The following is an 11,025-nucleotide window of genomic DNA, read 5'->3' as shown; positions in this document are numbered from 1 at the left end:
ATTGTGCAGATAAAAACACATCATACATCCACTGAAATATGTTAATTTGGGTTTTGCAGAAGAAAGAACATCATACGAGTTAGAGATGGCATGAAGGTGAGTAAATTACGAGAGAATGATCATTTTTGGGTGAACTATTCCTTTAATGTTTGCTCTACCAGAGATATTCAATAAAGAATAAAAACTGTGCCAATCAATCCCAGTCACCCCTAAATTTAAGTTCCAGAATGGATTTTCATCTAAATATGGGCTTTCTCACCCTCTCGATTGTTTTTAACAACAGTCTGCAGCCGTCAGTAGAGCCATATGGCTGTGCAAACCATCTCATCCAAGCAGGTGGAACACTTTTTGCAATTTAAGTCACTTGTCACACAGTGTCTCCTGCTTAAAACAGACCTGCTATTGAAATAATGTCTTGCTGAGGGGAGGATGCTGTCATTTTCAGCATGGCACCTAATTATTATTGCAGTATGTGTTGCCATTTGTTTTGCTGAGATGTCTGTTTGAAATTCCATTTTGCCTTGTAGTGGGCAAGTCATCATTATTAGGTCAGTCTTGCAGTCTAAAATGGTTTTCAAAGAAGTAACAAGATGTATAATTGTCTGCTGCAGGAGCATATTTGAGAAGATTTTTCAAGGTTCTTCTGAAGGGTAAATGCAGGCACAAAGAGTTTCATCTGCCTAGCAGGCCAGTCACTGTCTCCCTGTTCATTTGTGGTTCCTCTAGTCTAACATATGTGCAGTTATACAGTGCAAAGTCAGCAAAAATATAGCTGAGCATATTCAACTCATCGACCATCTCTCCTCCCTTTCCCCTATTACCTGCTGAGAAGAGGATTCTGAATCTCTTGAAATGCTTTAATTCTGCAGATAAAGGACCATCTGCAGCTCAGAACCATGTTCACTTGAGAAAGTCTTTAACACATCTAGCCTCAGCCCAGAGCTATTTTAAGCACAAGTGTACATCACACAAGACATATGAAGAATCTAGAAAAGGTCTAAAAGACTATTGGAAGTAATAGTCTAATGCAGAGGTTTAAATACCACAATCAGCCCTCAGTCATGCTGTATTGAATGACTCACTTTTGGGTAAGCTTTGAAAGTAAAAATAACTGGCTGAAAAAGAATATGAACTCTATGCAAACATACTCTATATGCACATGTATACAGATGCAAAAGTTTGGACACATTGTTAGTATGCAGGGTTGGGAGGGTTACTTTTAAAATATTCCATTACAGATTACAGACTTTAGATTACAGAATGTATTCCGTTAGATTGCTCAAGGTAAAACATGTAATTGAAATACTTATAAAATAAAAAAGAATGATGTTCAAAACCATATATAAGATTACTGTGATTGAGAGGCTGACAATTTCTTACTCTAACAGAAGAGGTAAAGGGGGTCTAAATAAAGGTATGGGGTGTAATAGAACAAAGAAGCTGGGAGAAAGAGGCAGAGACCCAGGGAACATACAAAAGGATCATCGAGATGGAAAAGAGGTCACAATAAAAGTCTAGTGTGACATCATCTTGTCCATGGTAAATTGTTCAAATATAGTGAAAAGATAATGTTACTCAAATATGTTTGGAAACAAGACCAGAAGCAAAAAAGAGATGATGTAATAATTTCTTATTTCATCACATGTATTATTATTATAGAATTTTTGTTTTAATCTTTTAATCTTTTAAAATGTATACAGTAACACTATACAATAAGGTTCCATTCGTTACCATTAGTTAATGCATTAGGTATCATGAATAAACAATGAACAATATATTGCAGCATTTATTAATCTTTGTTAATGTTAATTAAAAATAGAATTGTTCTTTGTTAGTTCATGTTAGTTCATAGTACATTAAAGTTAACAAATACAACTTTTGATTTTAAAATGTAAATGTATTAGTAAATGTTGTAATTAATGTGAACTAATATTGATGAATGCTGTAAAAGTATTGTTCGTTGTTAGTTCATGTTAACTAATGTTAACAAATGGAAACTTTATTGTAAAGTGTTACCATTTATACTTTACTAATTAAAACTAAATGTGAGCATGATGGAATGTTGAAGGTATATTTGTATAATTGTACTTGAATCATAAAAAAAAAAAAAAAAGAAATGAAAAAGAATGGGGCTGTAACTTTCAAAAATTAGTGAAACAGACTAGAATTGAAACTGAAAAGACTAAAAGCAAATCACAGTAAAATTCAAAGCAATCCCTTCAGTAATCGTAAAATTTTATTGGAATGAAATGGTACCAACCACTGTGCGGCACCATAATGATTCTGGTAATCGCTGGACTATTTTCTGGTTCCAGTCTCCATAAGAAGCAATGTAAAAACTACAAAAATTAGCTATTCAGATGGAGAACAACAACCATTTTTTGTTATTTGGAGTAAAAATGAGTTCAGGCTCAACTTGTGCAGTTGATGGCTGTCATAACAACTCGAAATAGTTAATAATATTAACATAATTAACCTTGGACCATCACTTCATGTCATCCCACTTGGTTGAGGCACTGTCAAAAGACAGTCAATGCGACTCTGTAAAATACTGGCACTATGGAGCCACGTGTTTTTTTTATTTGGCAATTTTTACAAATTGAACATGCTAGACATCACATTATCCACTAAAAACATACAGAGATGCGAGTGAAAACACTGGAGAATGGAAAACGAAAACAGGCTTTTACATATTTGTGAAACACTTCTGCGTTCAGGAAAAATGTGGAAAAGGAAATGCAGTTACTCATGTTTTATTTAGTTACACTGTTGCATGTACGGACTCTATGCAAGGCATACACAGACTACATATTTCCGGTAGAATCTCAGGGCGATAAATAACTTCCGGTGTAGTATTTAGCCATAGTGAAAGTGTCAAGAGAGTTGCAGTAAACTACTCGCTTTTCTAAAATAAAACGATTGATCGTGATTCACAACAGTCCGTTATGAGTCCATTGCTCATCTGAGGTTTAGCGTCATCCGCAGGGTGATGAAACATCACTGAGAAGACTACACACTTACTTATTATTTTTTATTATACTAATTTCCCCATATTAGTCTAAGTATGAGATTACACATAAATAAAGCACCATATTCTTCTGGGGGAAAAAACTTATAGTTGAGGATTGGTTCATTCAAAAATTTAATCTATATTAATTGTGCCAAATTATTGTGTTATTGTTACCTGTCCCTTTTTTTTTTTTTTTTTTTTTTTTTTTGCAATCAAAGCATTAAGCATTTGTCCATCATCAGTTCTCTCTACTCTTCAGTTTGGTAGAGCTCTGCACACGCACATAACAAATATCTCAGAAACGGGATGCGATTTTTATTAACATTAACAATTATACAATTATAATTATGCAATTATAAAACATTAATAATACTGAACGTGAAATTTATATTACACTGCACAAATACAATCAAATGAACTAATATTGACCACTACAAAACAAATGGTAAGGTTAAAGTAAGAGTCACTATGTTTAGAAATACAGTATATTATCGTTCACTATTGCAATTGCTGTAAAGCTGGAGTTTCATCAATTGTCATATTATATTACCTTATAACATCGCAGGGGTATACTTTAACTAGAAAAATGAATCAAAATAATTACATGAGTAATACAGTCAGAAACAGGGACCTTGCTAAGCCAGTGCTGGTCTATGGCTTGTGAATATTCTCCCTCTTTGTGGTCGATGTAACTTGATATTCACGTTGTTAAACCCCTTCTTTTTTAATGGATGGAGCAACAGCTCCGTGTCTCAATGTGCAAAAGATATTGTCCAATGTCACTGGACAATCACATTAGTAGTAGTCTTTACAGCATTAATCAGTGGAAGAAATTGTTTCCGGTGCTGCGCTGGATGTAAGTGTAACGTTGTTGGCTGCTGACAATGATGACAATGACGAAGATGACGTGAAGATGAAGAACCCAAGTGCAGTTTATTTCCAAAGTGAGAACCAATAACCCTGACTACAAAATAAAACATGAACATGGACTAAACTAGACTAGACTTGACTTGACTTGACTTGACTTGACTACGGCTTGACTTGACTACAGCGTACCAAACACATACCATCACATACAATACTTGACAACTAGACAATGCAAACATGAGGGCTTAAATACAAGACATGGGAGAACATAAACCAATGAACAAAGAGAACTCATAACAAGCTAATTAAACAATAAACCAATGAAAACATGACACATGAACATGGAGGGAAAACAGAAATCACATGACAAGGGAAACAGGAACACATGACATGAAACAGGAACTAGAATTTCAAAATAAAAGACATGAATCAACAGAATACACATGACAGTAAGTGTGCTCTCTGAAGCAGTGGAAGTCACCATGCATAGAGTCCATTCCATTACTTCCCAACCCTGTTAGTACATGGTCTCATTGCACATACTTTAAAGTGTGCTCTTGGTTTGTTGTGGCATTAATAAACCTAGGTACTCAAGGTGACGACAGAGTTACCGTCACCTGCTTACCTTACCTGCTAATGTCCGCTATAGCTCCTCTTGCTGTAACGCCAATATGCAACATACAGGTGCATCTCAATAAATTAGAATGTCGTGGAAAAGTTCATTTATTTCAGTAATTCAACTCAAATTGTGAAACTCGTGTATTAAATAAATTCAATGCACACAGACTGAAGTAGTTTAAGTCTTTGGTTCTTTTAATTGTGACGATTTTGGCTTACATTTAACAAAAACCCACCAATTCACTATCTCAAAAAATTAGAATATGGTGACATGCCAATCAGCTAATCAACTCAAAACACCTGCAAAGGTTTCCTGAGCCTTCAAAATGGTCTCTCAGTTTGGTTCACTAGGCTACACAATCATGGGGAAGACTGCTGATCTGACAGTTGTCCAGAAGACAATCATTGACACCCTTCACAAGGAGGGTAAGCCACAAACATTCATTGCCAAAGAAGCTGGCTGTTCACAGAGTGCTGTATCCAAGCATGTTAACAGAAAGTTGAGTGGAAGGAAAAAGTGTGGAAGAAAAAGATGCACAACCAACTGAGAGAACCGCAGCCTTATGAGGATTGTCAAGCAAAATCGATTCAAGAATTTGGGTGAACTTCACAAGGAATGGACTGAGGCTGGGGTCAAGGCATCAAGAGCCACCACATACAGACGTGTCAAGGAATTTGGCTACAGTTGTCGTATTCCTCTTGTTAAGCCACTCCTGAACCACAGACAACGTCAGAGGCGTCTTACCTGGGCTAAGGAGAAGAAGAACTGGACTGTTGCCCAGTGGTCCAAAGTCCTCTTTTCAGATGAGAGCAAGTTTTGTATTTCATTTGGAAACCAAGGTCCTAGAGTCTGGAGGAAGGGTGGAGAAGCTCATAGCCCAAGTTGCTTGAAGTCCAGTTTTAAGTTTCCACAGTCTGTGATGATTTGGGGTGCAATGTCATCTGCTGGTGTTGGTCCATTGTGTTTTTTGAAAACCAAAGTCACTGCACCCGTTTACCAAGACATTTTGGAGCACTTCATGCTTCCTTCTGCTGACCAGCTTTTTAAAGATGCTGATTTCATTTTCCAGCAGGATTTGGCACCTGCCCACACTGCCAAAAGCACCAAAAGTTGGTTAAATGACCATGGTGTTGGTGTGCTTAACTGGCCAGCAAACTCACCAGACCTGAACCCCATAGAGACTCTATGGGGTATTGTCAAGAGGAAAATGAGAAACAAGAGACCAATAAATGCAGATGAGTTGAAGGCCACTGTCAATTAAACCTGGGCTTCCATACCACCTCAGTAGTGCCACAAACTGATCACCTCCACGCCACGCCGAATTGAGGCAGTAATTAAAGCAAAAGGAGCCCCTACCAAGTATTGAGTACATATACAGTAAATGAACATACTTTCCATAAGGCCAACAATTCACTAAAAATGTTTTTTTTTTATTGGTCTTATGATGTATTCTAATTTTTTGAGATAGTGAATTGGTGGGTTTTTGTTAAATGTGAGCCAAAATCATCACAATTAAAAGAACCAAAGACTTAAACTACTTCAGTCTGTGTGCAATAAATTTATTTAATACACAAGTTTCACAATTTGAGTTGAATTACTGAAATAAATGAACTTTTCCACGACATTTTAATTTATTGAGATGCACCTGTATATAGTACTTGTGTTGTGTTATGAACTTCAATTTGACCCATTTTGGAATGCAACAATGCACAAAATCGAGCTGACATAGATAGAAGCATTTGCACTAACAGCATAGAGTATGTTTCTGGCCTTGGACACCATATACATACAGTATAGCGCAAAAACAGTCAGGGAGTGTTTTATATACAGCACATTGATTATGTACCACAGTGCATAACTCTTTAATTAGTCCTGCAACTTTAATTGTGGTGACAACATAGCAAATGGTACAGAAACATTTGTATCATACAGGATTAACCACACAAACCTACCAAAGCCTGGCACTGTCTACAATAGTCTACCAGAGGAGTTCTACACCTCTATGTGTATCCTTTTATGGAATCCTGCCTTGCATCTGGCCTAGATATGTAAACATGGTGTCCATTGCTGACAAAATCATCATTCATCTCTCTAGGAATGTAGAATCCACACAAACTGTCCAAACTGACATGGAGCAGCTATAAATATGCCTGTAAAATACAAAAAATAAAAATACAATTATAAATCTATCTCTCTCTCTCTCTCTCTCTCTCTCTCTCTCTCTCTCTCTCTCTCTCTCTCTCTCTCTCTATATATATATATAGCTCTGTATAAAAATTAAGAGACCACTGCAAAATTACCTGTTTCTCTGGATTTACTGTTTATAGGTATGTGTTTTGAAATGAACATTTTTGTTTTATTCTATAAACTACTGACAACATTTCTCCACATTTCTGCAGTGTTTTCAGACCTCGAATAATGCAAAGAAAACAGAATTTTTTCCAAATACAAATGACTAGAGTGTAGACAAACTTATTTTCTCAAGAAAAACATGAAAATTGTGAGATCATATTAGTTTTTCTCAACAATCAAACAAAATAAACGCAGGGCTGTTGTTTAAGTTACTTAGAACTCTGCTTTTTGATGCCAATGTCAGACACTTTTGTGGCTTTTATGATTTAAAAGACATTTATGTAATATCCTTGAATAAGTTTGAGTAAAACATTTGAGGGTGCTCATACCGTATTGTATCATATCGTGAGGCTATGCATCGCATCGTATCGTGAAATTTGTGTATTGTTGTGTGTGTATATATATATATATATATATATATATATATAGAGAGAGAGAGAGAGAGAGAGAGAGAGAGAGAGAGAGAGAGAGAGAGAGAGAGAGAGAGAGTTGTGCTCAAAAGTTTGCATACCCTGGCAGAAATTGTGAAATTTTGGCACTGATTTTGAAAATATGACTGATCATGCAAAAAAACTTCTTTTATTTAAGGATAGTGATCATATGAAGCCATTTATTATCACATAGTTGTTTGGCTCCTTTTTAAATCATAATGATAACAGAAATCACCCAAATGGCCCTGATCAAAAGTTTACATACCCTTGAATGTTTGGCCTTGTTACAAACACACAAGGTGACACACACAGGTTTAAATGGCAATTAAAGGTTAATTTCCCACACCTGTGGCTTTTTAAATTTCAATTAGTGTCTGTGTATAAATAGTCAATGAGTTTGTTAGCTCTTACGTGGATGCACTGAGCAGGCTAGATACTGAGCCATGGGGAGCAGAAAAGAACTGTCAAAAGACCTGCGTAACAAGGTAATGGAACTATATAAAGATGGAAAAGGATATAAAAAGATATCCAAAGCCTTGAAAATGCCAGTCAGTACTGCTCAATCACTTATTAAGAAGTGGAGAATTCAGGGATCTCTTGATACCAAGCCAAGGTCAGGTAGACCAAGAAAGATTTCAGCCACAACTGCCAGAAGAATTGTTCGGGATACAAAGAAAAACCCACAGGTAACCTCAGGAGAAATACAGGCTGCTCTGGAAAAAGACAGTGTGGTTGTTTCAAGGAGCACAATACTTGTTGACCCCTCTCCAAACATAGCGCTTATGGATGTGACCATAAAGCTCTATTTTGGTCTCGTCACTCCAAATTACAGTGTGCCAGAAGCTGTGAGACGTGTCAAGGTGTTGTCGGGCATATTGTAACCGGGCTTTTTTGTGGCATTGACGCAGTAAAGACTTCTTTCTGGCAACTCGACCATGCAGCTAATTTTTTACCCAAGTATCGTCGTATTGAGCTCGTTGAAACAACCACACCGTCTTTTTCCAGAAGAGTTGGAGTACTCGAGTTTGGACTTGGACTCGAGTCTGAGTCACGAGTCCAATTTTAATGGACTCGGACTTGTCACGGACTCGGATGCATTTTTACTCGGACTTGACTCGGACTCGAGCCATTTTAATCAGAAATCAATGAACACATCTCTGTCTGCATGCAGCTGTATTAGCCCCTGAAGTCGTAGATGTAGCCAGAGTTGTTTCACTGTGTTTAAGAAAACACACGCACACACACATACGCACATGCACAGGCACACTCATCAGTCAATCAATACGCTTGAATGTTATTACAGAGACTACTGTATAACATCAACTACCAAGGTGGCTGGCACGACGAAAACATAAAGACGGATATGTATCCAATGTAATAGAAACTAAACAAGGCAGATCACACAACATGGGACCTGACAACTGGTCAAATTGCTTGTGGCGTTTGTGCAGACAAGACGGTGCTCGCATTACGGTTTCATCGTGGTTAAAAACTTAAAATCAAGAACTTCGCTGAGTCAAGTCACCCACATCATGTTTCTCACAGTCTACTAAAAACAGCATATCAAAATACAAATACATAAAAATAGTATTAATATTGGATATTATGTCTTTTTAGGCATAATGTCTCTACACATTATATCCACGCAGTGTTGTCAGCTTAAATTGGTCCATAATAGCTTGATGAATTAACTGTGTAACTTTTTTAATTGTCAGGGAAAAAAAACGTCATTGCTAAAGCAGACAGCAACTCTAAACAGATAAACAGCACCTATTTATTATTGACTGACTATTTTCAAAGCACTGATGAGCCGCTTAAAATACATTCTTATGAAGCTAAACCAGTTTAGTTGGTTATGACTTTTCTTTTTAATGTTTATTTTATTTTTATTGTAAACCACCGGGTAACTTGTGCAAGTCTTTTTTAGCCTACATCTCTGACACTTTTGAAGGACAATTCTGTTAAATGTATGATTCAAAATTATTATTCTCCATGTTTTTGCAGTTAAAGAAGAGCTCAATAAAATTTTCTTTGGTTGGTATTTAAAGATTTCAGACTGACTGCAGACTAACGTGGCTGTCGCTCAAGCAAATATCAATTATTATAATTTTTTGAATCTTCTGCGGCGGCTGCTGCGAGACACACACGGACGCATCTGGGATTTAGGTACTCGAGCAGCACGCAGAACTGCCCTGCATTGTGCGGTTACCCACAAATTAACTAGAAAATCATGTCCGTGACGACATGGCCCTAATATTATCAGTGGGCTTTTCCAGTGTTTTTGGATGTAGTGTAGCGTTTGCAGTCAAATTGTGAGATGTAACTTCTCAGCGAGTGCTAATTACTACTGTATTGACTCATTTGTATGTACTGTATTTTCCCAAATCAATCGGCAGATAGAGAAAAAAGATTCAGAAATAAATCTCAGTATAGAATATTATTTCTTTAGATAGGGATCATTTTAGATAAAAGTAAACTAAATTGAAAGGACACATTGAAAATGAAGTAGAAATAAAAACTAAATTAAAATTCGAAACATAATAACCTTGGTTGTAATGACTAATGCATCTTTGACTTTCTTTAGTCTATGTTTGAGTGGAGGGGGAAAAGCAACAAATAATTGAAATGTCAACAGAATGCAATAAGAATTGTGTTGAAGGACAGTTTTGTCTTCATACATCTAAAGCAAATGCTTTCATTCTGAAACCACTTTGAAGTTTGTTCAGCAAGAAACTAACTATAAAATGTGTATATGAAATGCAACAGAGGTGTTTTTGTAGGTGTCATTTATATTGACAAACTGCTTTTCTTAGTTGTGAAGTTTAAAATAAGCTTAAAATATTAATGTTGCATTTACGGTTACAATTTTAATTCAGATTCATGTACAGATTCATTCGGACTCGGTCTTGACTCGGCCTGTTATGGATTCGGTCTTGAGTCTGACTAGGCCCCTTTTGGACTCGGACTCAACTCGGACTCGATTGTTTAAAGACTCGGACTCGACTAAGGTGGACTCGAACCCAACACTACTAAACAGGCTAAACAAAACAAAACAAAACAGGTGTCTGCTTGAGAGGCTAAACAAAACAGGTGAATGACAAACATGCTAAACAAAACAGGCTAATGCTAAACAGTCTAAACAAAATAGGTGACTGCTAAACAGGCTAAACGAAACAGACAAAAACATTTTTTTTAAAATGGCAGAGATCTTTCATACTGAGAAAACAACCTCCACGTTTTTACCATAGGAGAGAGCATAACAGTCAACTAGCATGTTACGACAGTAAGTCACCTTTTGCAGATACCATACAAATGAATGGGAACAGCCATAATCTGACATATACCTTTCACAAAAAATTTTATGACTTCTCTTAATAAAACAGCAGTTTTATACTAAACTTAACACATAGTTCTTTCCAAAAGGTTAGTGTAAAACATGTTGAAGATTAGCAGACAGACAGTAAATTAATTAAGTGATGAGCTGTTTTCTCAAAGTTTATTCAGCACGCTCATGCATCTCCTCCATAGACATCTATTAAAACATTTTTTTTAAACAGCCTCTGGTCTCCTCGCCAGTGTACCGGCAATAGAATGTCTATGGGACTGCTGCCTTATACATTTTGTTGCTTACTTTGTAGGCTCCCCTTGCTAGAGGGTCTCTGCTAATGCTAAATAGGCTAAACAAAACAGGCTAATGCTAAACAAGCTAAAGAAAAAAAATTGACTGATGCTAAACAGACTTAACA

This window comes from Myxocyprinus asiaticus, chromosome 28, assembly GCF_019703515.2.
Source record: "Myxocyprinus asiaticus isolate MX2 ecotype Aquarium Trade chromosome 28, UBuf_Myxa_2, whole genome shotgun sequence".
Taxonomy (NCBI): Eukaryota; Metazoa; Chordata; class Actinopteri; order Cypriniformes; family Catostomidae; genus Myxocyprinus; species Myxocyprinus asiaticus.
This window is presented reverse-complemented; position numbering follows the sequence as displayed.